Genomic DNA, 15,904 nt, shown 5'->3' on the forward strand with positions numbered 1-15,904 from the left:
GCTTAAAACAGATATATGTAGGCCTATTATATTTTATAAAGGCACTTGTGTCTTGGGGGTGGACTCCCTCAGCCACTGGCCTTCTGTTAGAGGTGGAGGTGCTGGGCATCACCCGTTTTACGGGCATCTGCCTTCTTTCTGTTGGCTGAGTAGAAGTCTGTGTTAGTTCAAATAGGCTTAATTATTTAACAGAACATGATATAGATGAGAAGACATTTATGTGTGTGAAAACAGCATTATGTTGGAGATAAAACAACTCCACAGTGAACTATCCCTTTAATATTTACTTTACAGTGTAAAACATGATCAAAATGAGCCTCCATGCCGAGGTCTCACCTATTTGAACATTGTTTTTATATTTCATCTTAAGCTGCTGCCAAGTGTGCTTCTCCCCCACGGGATTGCACCTAAATGAGATAAATGAATGGGCTACCATTCAAGCAGTTTCCCCTGTAATAATATTGTGATTGTAAAGGACTACATTTAAACTTACACTTTTGCTGCTGCAGCGGTGTTGCACTTATTTCTAAAAACGTATTGAAACTCGCCGTATGAGCGCATTAAGATTTCCAATTCGAGGTTGGTGAAAAACGTGGCCCCTCCTCTTCCCCGTTGCCATGGTGACTCGTCGAATCGGGGCTCCATTGATGCTGGCTTTTTAAAGTTGTGGCACACACGCAAAACTCAAGGTGAACCTACTCAGAGTTGATTAAACTCACTCAAATCAGCATTTCTGGAACCGAAAACTCAGAGTTTTCTATCTCAGAGTAGATCAACTCAGAGATTAGGAATAGACTCAGAGTTTGTTGAACCTGCTTTGTGAAACGAACCCCTGGTCTTAGAAGTGGAAAGGGTGTCTGCTTCCCGGACATTTACTGGCAGCTTGTTCCACAAGAGAGGGGCCTGATAACTGAAGGCTCTGCCTCGCAAACTGGCAGCTGTTCCACAGAGAGGGGCCTGATAACTGAAGGCTCTGCCTCCCAAACTGGCAGCTGCTTCCACAGAGAGGGGCCTGATAACTGAAGGCTCTGCCTCCCAAACTGGCAGCTGCTTCCACAGAGAGGGGCCTGATAACTGAAGGCTCTGCCTCCAAAACTGGCAGCTGGTTCCACAGAGAGGGGCCTGATAACTGAAGGCTCTGCCTCCCAAACTGGCAGCTGCTTCCACAGAGAGGGGCCTGATAACTGAAGGCTCTGCCTCCCAAACTGGCAGCTGCTTCCACAGAGAGGGGATTGCAGCCATGATGCTCCCCTCGAAACTGGCAGTGATAAAGTGTCAAGCACATCGTAAAGGTAACGAAATGGTCAGTAAAGGTAATAATGCGGCTGATGAAGCAGCAAAAATAGCATCAAGGTGCCAGCTTGCTGTTTTGGCACCAATGGTGTCACTGGAGCCAGATGTCACGCCACAACAAGGATATTGGTCATACATATTGGATAGACAGTCGTAAAGTTTTTGTTAAGAGAAGTGATTCCTCGGTTTGTCATTCCATCAGAGATTAGCTCAGATAATAGTTCAGCGTTTGTTCAGAAAGTTGCAAAAGGCATTCTGCAGCAGCTGCGAATCAAGCAGCGCTGTGGGGCCGTTTATCATCCACAAAATCAGGGGATGATTGAAAGAATTAATGGAACCTGGAAAGTGAAATTGAATTGAATCTGTGCTTCAACTAAACTAAACTAGATGCTTTGCTGCTTGCACTAATGAGCTATCGCATGCAGACTCAGAGTCACGCACCTAACACCGCATAAAATGCTAACGGGTCGACCCATGCCGGCACCTCAGTTGAGAGGTCCCTTTAGAGGGCCCCCATTTGAGCAGTTGCAAACAGAGTTGAGAGCTTACATGAAGCAATTAACTGCAATCCATAGAACAATCTATCTACAGGAGGAGACCAGAGACTCAGGTCTCGAACAGTTGGTTGAGAGGCCAGTGGTGCCAGGCGACCAGGTGCACATCAAAGTGTTCCGGAGGAAGTGGCACGACCCAAGACGGAAAGGACCGTACACAATGGTGCGAGCAACGCCAACAGCAGTTCAAATGGAAGGTAGCAACACATGGTACCATTTGAATCACTGCACTAAGGTTCGGACTAAGACACAGACGGAGTTAAGTCCGAGGGAAAGGATGAACAAAAGGAAGATGTTAAGATTTCTGACACTGTGAGCATCCAGGTGTGGGTGTTGGCCGACAGCATGGGCTCAGGAGAACGAAGCCTGGAGATGTTGGACGGGATCCCGCAGACAGGAGAGGCTGGAAGGGTCCCGTGATGAAGCCACCCCGCAGGGAAGTAGCCAGCCTGGGTCAGATGAGTATGATGCAACAATACACACCCACTCAGACCATGCCACGCCACGAACTTTGCCAGCAGTACACACTAGAGCTAGTCGTGAAGAGGCATCTGTTAAGCGTGAATTTAAGTACGTGGGAATAAAGGATGGTGGAAGTGGGAGGAGGTGTGGATCATGGGTCCGGAGGAGGAGACGACCAAATCACCGCCTCTGGATGCCACGACAAAGGGGCAATCTGGTAAGATCATGTTGTCCTCGGGTCAGAAAGAAGTTGTTCACAATGGTTGTAAGAATAGGAAGATTTCTCGTGAAAGTCTAGGGGGACTTGATACCATTAGCACTACAGGACAGAATAATCGTGTTAATCCAAGAACAGACGGAGTGTACATGCAGAGGTAGAGTCAGGAAAACAGTGTAACTGTGGAAGATGGGTTAAGGCAGCACAGGATATGTGGTATAGATGGGCATGGTACACTACAAGAGAACTGACAGCGACGGAGTGTCTCATATGCGCAGACGCTCCAGAGGTCCGTTTCACGTAGCAGGTTTTGTGAAAACTCTGAGTAGGTTAACCCTGAAATGAGGGAAACCCTGAGTTTTCCGTTTCACAAAGGGAGGTAACTCAACCCCGAGAAAGAGGCGTAACTCTAGCCTGTTTCACAAAGAGAGGTAACTTAACCTCACGGTCAGTTACCGGAGTAACAGACTCTCTGAACCTCACCTGGTCGGGACCAGGTTTTATTCAAGAAACCTTGAGTTTCTTTCTGTCTCCGCCCTCTTTCAGCCACACACGCCATTTGATTTCCTCATTCATTCAGTCAGCAGAGCGAGTTCTTCTACTTCTATAAGTCCTTTAGGCACAGTAGGAGGCAACTTTTTTCACGAACATGTCCTTTTGACAAAGCATTATTGCGCAGAGAAATAAATATTCGTCGGAGATGGTTATCAGACCGCGCACAGATTTTTGCATTTACAGACAATTATCTTTTTGAGCGGCACCATCAGAATGTGTTGGGACAAAAGAAAAAAAAGACATAAAAGACAAATAAATATTTGTATGAATAGGCTTAAAAAAGACATATATAGGCCTATTATATTTTATAAAGGCACTCGTGTCTTGGGGGTGGATTCCCTCAGCCACTGCCCTCCCGTTAGAGGTGGCGGTGCTGGGCAGCACCGGTTTTACGGGCATCTGCCTTCTTTCTGTTGGCTCAGTAGAAGTCTGCGTTAGTTTAAATAGGCTTAATTATTTAACAGAACATGATATAGATCATGACTCTAAATTGTCCTTCGGAGTGACTGTGAGTGTGTATGGTTGTTTGTCTCGTTTGTCTCTATGTGGCCCTGTGATGGACTGGCGGCGCAGGGTGTACCCCGCCTCTTGCCCGATGACCGCTGGGATAGGCTCCAGCCCCCCCGCGACCCGACTGACGGATTCAGCGTTGTATAGATAATGGATGGATGGATGGTATAGATGAGAAGACATAGTTTATGTGTGTGAAAACAGCATTATGTTGGGAATAAAATAACTGCACAGTCAAATAGCCACTTAATATTTACTTTACAGTGTAAAACATGATCAGAATGAGGTACCTCCATGCCTAGGTCTCACCTGTTTGAACAATGTTTTTATATTTCATCTTAAACTGCTGCCAAGAGCGCTTCTCCCCTGCGGGATTGCACCTAAATGAAATAAATGAATGGGTTACCATTCAAGCAGTTTCCCTGTAATATTATTGTGATTGCAAAGGACTACATTTAAACTTACACTTTTGTTGCTGCAGCGGTGTTGCACTTATTTCTAAAAACGTATTGAAACTCGCTGTATGAGCGCATTAAGATTTCCAATTCGAGGTTGGTGAAAAACGTAGCCCCTCTTCTTCCCCGTTGCCAAGGTGACTCGTCGAATCGGGGCTCCATTGATGCTGGCTTTTTAAAGTTGTGGTGCACGTGCTAAACTCAAGGTGAACTTACTCAGAGTTGATTAACCTCACTCAAATCAGCGTTTCTGGAACCGAAAACTCAGGGTTTTCTATCTCAGAGTAGATCAACTCAGAGATCAGGAATAAACTTAGAGTTGGTTGAACCTGCTACGTGAAACAGACCCCAGGAGCATTGCCTGTTGTTGTTCCAGAACCACACACATTCAGGGACTGTGCGGTGGTCCAGCAACGGGAATGCAGACAGTAGGTTTACACCTCAGAAGGATAAATGGTTATTGTTTAAAGCCCTATTCGGACGGGACTAGTTTAATGGGGGGACCTGGGGTAAAGTAATAATAACCGGGAAATCTAGTCCCGTCCGAACGCGCCATGTCAGTAAAGATAGCGGAGTATGTCGGTAAACTTTGCCGAGAATTCTACCTCCTGTGAAACGGTCCGGAGTATCTACCATAGGTAATACTAATCCCGTGCGAATGCGACCTTCGGTAATAAGTACGGAATATATCGTCACATCCTTTTAAAGAGAGAAACAATTAGGTGTAAAATAGAAAATGACACTTAAGTTTCGTTGTGCAATCCTTTTTTTAAACTATACTTTATATTCAGGTAAAATAAGTATCCTGAGCAAAACTTTTGGTGAACAGTACTTTACATTAAGGTCAAAAATGAATAAATCTTCTGTTCTGTTATACTGTACAATACGTTTTAGTAATACTTATCATTCAGGTAAACAAACAAAAAAGTCTTCTGCGTTTGTATACAATAATTTTGGAGCAGAATGCTTTATATTCAAGAAAACTCCTCCCATGTTAGATGAATATTACAGGGATTTCTTGTCCCGTCCGAATTGGTCATTTCTTCTCCCTGGCGTCGTCTGGTTAACCAACATTACCATACGTCCCCCCATTGAACTAGTCCCGTCCGAATAGGGCTTAAGCTTCCTATGTGTGGGATTAAGTGCAGATTGATGTTTGGGCCAAATAAATTACAGAATTTTTTTTCAAAAAAGGGAAGGGCCACAAATTGGAGTCTTCTGGTGCTGAATTTAATCTTAGTACAACGCAGGATGGGCCTCCCACTGATTATAGAGTAGACTACGATGGTGAGTTTGAATGCTTTACAAGTGATGGATTTAATAATGTCAGTGGAACTCACGTAGGTAATACTACTGTTAAATGCAATGTCGCATGGGTTTTTATTTTGGTTTCCACGTGCAAATATGAAACCAATATGTATCAGGACACCTGTGTGGTTTGGAAATCCGGTTCCTTTGGATCAAAAATGTGAAAATATAGAAATGACAATTGCAACAATTCCGACCAATAGCCGATAGTTACTGGATGTGTGGAGATGATGTTTTGTTAAATGTGTACCCAACAGGTGGATAGGTCTTTGTGCACTTGTGAAGATGAAGACATCGGTTGTGTTAGCGTATGACAAGGTAAATGAGATGCTAGGTTTGGATGTGGAAAAAGGGAGAGTTAAAACATATAGTGGTAACTACATCATGGATAAGCACGTTTACTTGGATGCAATAGGACAGCCGAGAGGGATTCCTTTTGAGTTCAAATCACGCAGTGAGATTGCAGCTGGATTTGAGTCTGTTTTGCCGTGGATCACAATTAACAAAATGTGGAGGGGATTAACTACATATACTACAACCAACAGAGAATTCTTAACTACACGAGTGAAGGGTTTGCAGCCTTTGGAGAACAACTACATGAGGCAAGTAGGATGGCTTGGAAGAACAGACAAGCTTTAGATTGGATATTAGCAGAGAAAGGTGGTGTTTGCCAGATGGTTGGGAAAAATGTTGTACATTTATACCCGGAGACACTGCAGCTGATGGGACGTTTACAAGGGCCATGAAGAAAATCAGAGAACTGAAAGAGGAGCTGAAGAGTAATGCTGGTGGGAGTGAATGGTGGTGGACTGGTCTGGATGGGATTTTGGGAGATTGGGGAGCGATGACAGTTAAAGCGGGAATAGCTATATTGTTGATATTGATAATGGTCTCCCTATTGGTGTGTTGCATTATACCCATTCTGAGGAGGTGGTTGCTGCAAGTGATGTTCAAACGAACAGTGGAACAAATCAGGAGGCAGAGGACCATGCGAGACCAGGTCTGAGGACCAGCGCATGGAAGAGCTGGTCAACGAATGAAGGTTATCAACGGGCGGTTCACAAGATTCTTTCCTCGAGCGTGGAACCAAGTATAGTCTGTTAGGGAGAAGAGATGCTGAAGATCTCTTTGATTGGGAGTGACGTACTGGCGACCTCTCCTCCCAGAGTTAGCTTAGCAGTTCCAGACCCAGCCGGACGGATGGTCGGCCAGAAGCAGACGACACCAGAGTACAGGAGATGGGACGGGACTGGAAGAGCTGCATTACATTGCATTTTATTACTATTGTTGTTTGATCATTCATAATTTTATGTATTGTACTTGGTACAAAACTGTGATTTATTCATTTGATGGTGGTTGTGTATTCATTCTATGTTTATTATCAATCAGAACTAATCACTCATATGTCCATTGCCAGTTGTGTCAGTCAACTGTTCGGAGTGCGACCTTTGGTAAAGTGGTCGTTCGCCAAGTGGGGTGGGGCCGTAGGTGAGTTTTCCCAAGAAAAGAACATGAGTTACGAAAGTAGCAGCCGTTGGGTTTTTCGCTCCTATGCACTGCGAACAGTGGACAAGTGTGATGGCAATGTTAAAAATTTAAATGATTGTTGAATTCAGTATCATTTAGTGTGATTTGGGTACATATATATTCCTTTTCATTCATTTAAACATTTGATTTAGAATGTAGAATAATTTAGGGTTATCATATGTTAATTATGTGTGATGATTTTCTTTTTTAGATTATATAAAAGAGTGTCACAATCTGAGGTCAGAGGGAATTTCCGGACATTCTGAAATGCACGTCTCTGTGACGGTTTGTTCAATAAAATTCCCCATGAGAGGCTGACTGCATGGTCTCAGGAAAAACGCTGTCAGAAAAATCGGAGTAGCTGAAGATTTTTTATTTTTTTTATTTAAAAAATACATGTTACATAAATACATATCAAATATAGAGTAGAGCGTATAACATATTGCCAGGGGGAAGAGGTCTAAATAAAAGCATGAAAAAGATCACAAGGATTAATACATATCAAATATTGGGGCGAGCTTAAATCCTATTGTAAGGGGGAAGAGGTCTAAATAAAAACATTAAATAGATAACAAGCATTAATAGTTTTGGAGGCTTTAGGTTTTTTAGAAAATCTAATTGAACATATATATTGTTTAAACTCATTGCTAAATGCAAGAAAACTTGGTGTTCTTCCTACAAATTTGTGAATATAGAACTTTGCCATAATAATAAGTAGATCATTAAAAAAAATATATATATTCAAATTTCGTTCATTTTCTACAAGACCAAATAGTACATTTTTCCAGAATAGTGCAAAGTTTTTGTCAATATTATTGACAATAAAAAGGCACAGATCACGCCAGAACTCCTTTAGAATGGGGCAATCCCAGAACAAGTGTACCATAGTTTCAGGACAACTTCCACAAAAGCTGCAACTCACCTCTATATCTTTTTTTTAATCTTTTTTCTATATATGCTTTAGTTGGGTAAACTCTATGAATAATCTTGAAGGACACTTCTTTAACCTTGTTTGTTATTAGATAGCGATTGGGTAAGAGCCAGACTTTCTTCCACACAATATTATCTACAAAATTAGACCAGAAGGCAATTACATATGGTAGTGAGGTGACATCTTTCTGAAGAAGGGCAGATGTGTAGTCTCTCTCATACACAACCATTGAACCAACAAAGTAAATGCAAAATTAGAGACTTTTGTGTAATTATTTCATATTTTGTGAAGTCATTCTATATCAGAACACCTGACATACAATCCAAATAGTCAACAAGAAACCTCAGAGTGTTACCTTTCATTTTAGACCAATATTATGCTTCTACACAAAGGGGTTCATGTGCAGTAAGCATTTGACTGCCAGTATGCATTTTATTTATTTTATTTTTATTTTAATGTTTATTTAACAGGGACGATACATACAGCATTGCCACAAAGAATGAAAAATGCGATGCATACAAGACGTCTAGCTTCAGCTAATTTGCAGTCTTTGTCCCTGGTCAGGTTAGAGAAGGATAAAAAATACTGAGCACAATAAGTGCAATAATACAAATACAGTGAAAAATATAGTGAATGGGTACCATGAATAAATGAACACAGATACAAAATTTAGATTAAAAATTATACAAGATAAATATATTAAACATTAATAAAGTGCTGTATTGACAGTGACGAGAAAGAAGTTAATGTTCACATTTCTGCTGCTGCTTAAGCCAATGTTTGGCTTTGACACTAAACATCTTTGGTTCTGTTTGGGATTTGATTTCTGGTGGCAAAGAATTCCATAAGTGTGTACCTTGCACTGAAAGGGAAGATTGGCCAAATGTTGTCCTGCGTCTTTGAATTTTACAATTTTGCTTGCTCATGCTTCTTGTTATTGTCCTACAGTTGTATGACTTACTAAAAATCTGTGACATCGCTTGTGGGGCCAGTCCGTTTACGCACTTAAAAACAACTTTCAAAAAAGAGAATTTGATAAAATTGGAAAAAGATAACTTATTATATTTCTCAATGATTTTACAATGGTGCCACTTTTGTGGCTTCTGATCTAAAATTTTTAAAGCTTGTTTATGGAGTGAGAATAAAGGTCTAGTTGCTGAGTCAGTGGCCTGGCCCCAGGCAGTGATGCAGTAGGACAAATGTGAGAGGACCATAGCATGCAGGTATAAATGAGCTGCCCTAAAAGAAAGACATGACCTGATGAGCCTGATACAATTCAGACTAGTTTTTACCGTTTTAGACAGCTTCTTTATATGTGCTTCAAACTTAAGTGAAGGATCTAAAGTTACACCTAATTATTTAAACACATTTACCACTTCAATTTCTTTACTATCAATAGTGATGTGGAATTTCTCTAAGGCGTTCTTTCTTATTGAGAAGCACATTGACACTTTTTTTTGTGATTAAGTGTTAAGTGATTCCTTTGTAACCATTCTGAAGCAGTAACCATCTGTCTGTTTAAGATATCTGAGGCTTGACAGGGATTCTTTGTTGAAACATAAAACACTGTGTCGTTGGCATACATCTGACATTCAGTGTCTGTGCAGATAGCAGGTAAATCGTTTATGTATAGGCAGAAAAGAATGGGGCCTAAAACTGATCCCTGTGGCAGACCAGTCTTACTGTTCAGAGGAGATGTTTTCACATTCTGTAAACAAACACTGTTGTCGATATTTCAAATATGAGCTAAGCCAACTAACAGCAAGAGCAGAAAATTTAAATTCATGTCTTAGTTTACTGATAAGTATCTCATGACTTACAGTGTCAAAGGCTTTCTTCAAGTCCAAAAACACTGCTCCAACCACATTCCCGTTGTCAAGGGAACATTTTATTCTCTCTGTGAAATGGCACAGTGCCATCTCGGTTGAACATTTTTTACGAAATCCAAACTGTTTAGAATGGTAAAACTGATTGTTTTCAAGATAGTTCATTAATTGATTAGCGATAACCTTCTCAAGTACTTTTGACATTGCTGGGAGAATTGATATTGGTCTATAATTACCGGCATCAGTTAATGCACCTGATTTATAAATTGGGGTAATAATAGCCTTTTTAAAACATTGTGGAAATTTCCCTTCTTTAATGGACAAGTTTATCAAATGGAGTAATGGATTTATCAAGATGGCACTATGTTTTTTCAAAAATAAAACATCGATCCCAAATGTATCTTTTGCCTTTGAGTTGTTTAATTGCATTATAATTTTTTTAATTTTGGTGCGGTCAGTTTCTTCAATGTTAAAGCAGGAAGCCCGACCATTAGCAACGTTGTTTAAGTTTTGTAATTGTTGAAAATTTAAATTAAGTTCATCTGTGTTGAGAGTTTTTTGGAAATTCGATGTAAATTCATCTACAGATTGTATGAAGTATGTATTTAATTCATTAGCTATTTCCTTGATGTTAGTGGAAATCGTTCCTTTAATACTAAGTTCCTTTATGTCTCTATGATGCTTTGGTTTATTATTTAGGAGTGTATTAATATGTCTCCAAAGATATGAGCTATTCCCACCCGAGTCATTTATTAATTGCATGAAATAATTTGTTTTTGCCTTTCTTAATTCAGTAACAACCCGGTTTCGTAACCCCTTATAGATAAGGGTATCTGTATCTAATTTTGTAGATAGTGATATTTTTAGTGCATGATCCCGCTTCTTCATCAACTGGAAGATGTCATTATTTATCCATGGCAGAGTTGGTTTATGCTTCAACTTAAGAGGGCAGGTGAACTTTTGGATTACATCTGCCTCAATATTTGTAAGAATATCGCAGCATATGTCTGTGTCACTAGTTTGCAAGACATTATCCCAGTTTAGATGTTTTAATTCATGTTCAAATTGATTGACTTTTTGTTTAGGAATTCCTGTTGGCACATAATTACGATTCTGTTTGAAGGAAAGTCTCTGTAGGCGTTTTTTTGTAAGTTTCTTAATTATCAGAATCATATTATGATCTGATAGACCTGTTAACAAATTATATGTTTTTGACATTCTGTCAGGTTTGTTTGTAAAGATGAGGTCTATAAGAGTTTTACTAGTTTTGGAGATTCTGGTTGGCTCTTTAATAATTTGGTGTAGTTTATGTTTGGACGTAACTGTTTTAAGTTTTTGCTTACAGTTTTTGTCCGCCCAGTTTATGTTAAAATCTCCAAGTACCATGTTTTCTGATCTATGGTTTAGTGCTTTAAGCAAATCATCAAAATTTTGATAGAATGTTACGTTGTGTTTCAGTGGATTGTACAATACAATTATATCAAAGTTCATTTTAGGTGACAAAACCACATTTAAAATTAAACATTCTAATCCATAAGTATCCAGGTTGACTTGAGTGCATTTAAAACTGTCCTTCATGTAAATTAACACTTCGCCTCCTTTTCCTGACAGTCTGTCTTTGCGGAAGCAGGTGTATCCAGGCACATCAATCATAGTTGTTGGGGTGTGACTCTGCAGCCAGGTTTCAGTCAAGGCCAAAAAATCCAAGTTGGAGTCTATTAACAGATGTTGAATTTCATCTCTCTTTGGTATAATACTTCGTATGTTCAAAAGACCACCTGTAAAGCCCTTTGGTTTTTTCTTTGAGTCCCAAATCACCTTTGCGTGGTTTACTGTTTGAAAATATTTCACACCTTTTTGCTGGAAAGCTGCTCTGCTGTAGGCCATTTTTTCTTTGAATCTGTCCTGCTGCGGGGAGAGGTATGATGGTACAGGTGCTTGAGTCTTGAGCAAAGGGGTTGGGCTTGAGTCCTTCCGTGGGGAGGAGCTCCTGCTCTGCTTGATTTCTTGGGGATAATCAAGTTCCCTGCAGTAATTGAGTCCAGCTGAGGAACTAGGTTGAAGCAGTCACTTGTACCTGCTGAGATCAGTGAAGGTTCCAGTGATCTAGCACTCATTGTGTTGAGCTGAGTGTCCACACCTTGGCAAGTGACAGTTCCTGTTGTTACTGTGTGGCCAATGTTGTTAATTGATGGGCCAGGGTTCAGCTGGATGTCGCCACTTAGTAACAGCATGAATAATAAAAAATACAAAATGTATCTCTTATTTTTCCCTTTGGTATGTTGTTGTTTGACCTTGCTTACTCCAAAAAGATAGTGATCTTTCTGCCAAAATAAGGATAGCCAAAAGTCCTATGGGGAGTTTCCATAGGGAATTTTAAAAACGCATGAGCATACCTTGGCAAATAATGGTCTACAGTACTCATATTTCATGCTATATTGATCTACTTTTGCACCCAGATTCACAAGACCTGGTGCTAGGGCTCAGTTGTGTTTCTAGGTCACTTGGTATGACTTAGAGGACTGATATGTGGTCAGATCAGGGATGCTTGCAATCCGCCAGGAGGCTATATTCTAGCCTCTGTAGCCCTGTGTCAGTAGATCACACAGTTATTCTGATTGTCTCTACTGAAGCTACTGAGTCTTAGCTTTCCAAAGAGGTCAAGCATTTCATTATAGGTCAAACTAGGTGGGAACAGTGGCCTCTAAAGCAGGCGCTGTGCAATTTTAGGCAAACCTTAAATTTGTATACTCCGAATGAACTGGCTAACCTTTAGAGGTGACGACTTTGGCTTAACTGCAAGTGGATGTTGCGTCTTCTTGACAGCTGGCGACTGTACAAGATGCTTTGCTTTCGCAAAAGCCTCAGCTGCAGCTGAAATGAATACATATTTATTTGAGCAACTGTGCCAAATTCAAGCAACACAACATCTCTCTCATATCATTGTGAATACACATAATATGGAGCTTGCTTACTCAAATAATCCTTGCTAGAACTGGAACCAGAGTCACTCCCTTCACTCTGCCCTACAATAGAAATGGCGATGGTATAACACAAGGCACACATAAGTACTCAGTGAAATCAAAGAATTACTCAAATCAAATTTCATATGCAATCTTCAAATGTTGGCTATTATATATGACATACTATGAACATCTGATGTTAATACTGAAAATATGCAGCAATACTGAAGCCTAGCCTACCAGTTTCCTTTGCCACAAGAAGCTGCCACAAGAAGATCTCCTAGAAAATAAATGTCAAAATATTTGCAAAACATTTGCAAAACATTAACAATTTGTCTGCCTTTCTAGGGGGATGGGTAAAAGTGACTGCGAACCAACACCAGACCTGCGTTGGTGGAATAGGGGTAGATAGATAGATAGACAGACAGGTAGACAGAGAGATACTTTATTGATCCACAAGGGGAAATTCAAGGTCCCAGCAGCTTAAGACACCACACACAACATAGACTACAATGTAAACAGGATGATACAAAGCAAATCAACATGACTAAAAAGAACAGTAAAATACACTAAAGATAAAGATGCGCATGAATGTGCTGAGGATTGGTACTGTGATCCAGTATGAGGGGTATGATATAGGCAATTGGGGGACCGGCCTTTATTTATCTGAATCAACAATGTAACTGAAAATGACACCCTAAAACTTACCATTTTCAAGTTGTTGATTCAAGTTATCGTACTCTCTAACTCTGTCCATTGTCTTAGGGTCACAGAGAATATAGGTGAACTAGAAAATTTCTGAAGAAATTTAGAAGGGGCCTGCCAAAGTGTGCGTATCGCTCAACCAATCACGGCTGCTCAGGAATGGTTCGCAAGGCCTAAAGAAGAAGCATTCAAGCCTAAACGGCATCAAAGCTGTTTAAATTTAAAAATTTAAAGCGGCGAACTGTCCCTTTAAAGCGGTTAATTGTGCTGTTGAAACTTCAAAGGACTGGCTGGGCCACTAATAGTCTTGTTTCTATGGTAATTAATCTCCCTCATTTAACTGACAGTTAAGCTGCCCCAGCTGCTGCTACACTAATTATATGAGACTCAGGCTTCTCAGAGCCAAAAAACCTCTACGAACAGATGCTTCCCATTCGGAAACCGTAAGAGCTACGGAAAAAATTCTTGCAGAATGAGCGAGGGACGCCTTTGGACTTCAATATTCGCACGTTTCAGATCTGTAACACATTCACAGTGAAAGCACGGATGAGAGAAAGAAGGGCTGCAGGAGCTGCTGAGATTCTGAGAATTGGATGAATTAAAATGGGGATTTGAGGTCTTTGAGCCCCGACATCACTTTGCTCTGAGGGGCTCTGAGAGCAAACGGTCAGCCCTAGATGAAATATGAAAACATTTTATGAATCCCAACATGCGTGCCTATATTATGACAGTACATAATGGCATTGGAGCGATATTTGTAGGCGTGAGGGTGATTCGAAAATGAATCTGAGGTCAGAACTCTTGCTCTTCCCACACTAATGAAATGGCAGTTGTGCTCTAAAAATTCAAATTTTGCAGATTTTGGCCAAAACTTTGGGTCGCTTGGAGGCATGCTGTGGGAAATCCGTAGCAGGTATATCGACATGGTGTCTTCACTTCTGAACACAGCACGGACGTATCTACAAACTGACATTTGGCGTTTCTAGGTTAATGCATGATGACACAGTAACTGCTCAAAATTTAGGGTTTTTTAGGATTTTTCCAGGTCATCCCCCTGTTTATTCCTAGGGGGGCTTTGGGGGGCTGTTTTTTGCTTATTACGTCGCCATGGTAACTCCAATCTTCAATAAAAGTAATAGCCTGCGAAAACTCACGGAGCCGGTCGTTTTGATATATATATTGATGGGATGTGCGGGCCCGCAGGGCGCGCATTAATGTGGACGGAAGAATAAATATAGCCTACCTATAAATAAATAAAGAGACACGTTTTCAATGTTAAATCCCATAGACTTTTGCCAACGGAATAGTAATAGGTGCCTTGCCATGCATTTGCATGGAGGCACTGCATAGCATTGCTCTCCTATGCAATGCTATGGCAGGCCCCAATTAAAGAAAACTCTAAATTAATTGGGGCCTGCCATAGCATTGCTCTCCTATGCAATGCTATGGCAGGCCCCAATTAAAGAAAACTCTAAATTAATTGGGGCCTGCCATAGCATTGCAAATGCATGGCATGGCACCTATTACTATTCCGTTGGCAAAAGTCTTAACATTGAAAACGTGTCTCTTTATTTATAGATTCCCAACAATATATATATCAAAACAACCGGCTCGATGAGTTTTCGCGGGCTATTACTTTTATTGAAGATTGGAGTTACCATGGCGACGTAATAAGCAAAAAACAGCCCCCCAAAGCCCCCCTAGGATTAAACGGGGATGACCTGGAAAAATCATAAAAACCCCTAAATTTTGAGCAGTTACTGTGTCATCATGCATTAACCTAGAAACGCCATTCAAATGTCAGTTTGTAGATACGTCCGTGCTGTGTTCAGAAGTGAAGACGCCATGTCAATACCTGCTACGGATTTCCCACAGCATGCCTCCAAGCGACCCAAAGTTTTGGCCAAAATCTGCAAAATTTGAATTTTTAGAGCACAACTGCCATTTCATTAGAGTGTGGGAAGAGGAAGAGTTCTGACCTCAGATTCATTTTCGAATCGCCCTCACACCTACAAATATCGCTCCAATGCCATTATGTACTGTCATAATATAGGCACGCATGTTGGGATTCATAAAATGTTTTCATATTTCATCAAGGGCTGACCGTTTGCTCTCAGAGCCCCTCAGAGCAAAGTGATGTCGGGGCTCAAAGACCTCAAATCCCCATTTTAATTCATCCAATTCTCAGAATCTCAGCAGCTCCTGCAGCCCTTCTTTCTCTCATCCGTGCTTTCACTGTGAATGTGTTACAGATCTGAAACGCGGGAATATTGAAGTCCAAAGGCGTCCCTCGCTCATTCTGTGAGAATTTTTTCCGTAGCTCTTACGGTTTCCGAATGGGAAGCATCCGTTTGTAGAGGTTTTTTGGCTCTGAGAAGCCTGAGTCTCATATAATTAGTGTAACGGCAGCTTAACTGTCAGTTAAATGAGGGAGATTAATTACCATAGAAACAAGGCTATTAGTGGCCCAGCCAGTCCTTTGCCGATTTAAAGGGACAGTTCGCCTCTTTAAAGGGACAGTTCGCCGCTTTTAAGGGACAGTTCGCCGCTTTTAAGGGACAGTTCGCCGCTTTAAAGGGACAGTTCGCCTCTTTAAAG

This window comes from Odontesthes bonariensis, chromosome 20 (genome assembly GCF_027942865.1).
Source record: "Odontesthes bonariensis isolate fOdoBon6 chromosome 20, fOdoBon6.hap1, whole genome shotgun sequence".
NCBI lineage: Eukaryota > Metazoa > Chordata > Actinopteri > Atheriniformes > Atherinopsidae > Odontesthes > Odontesthes bonariensis.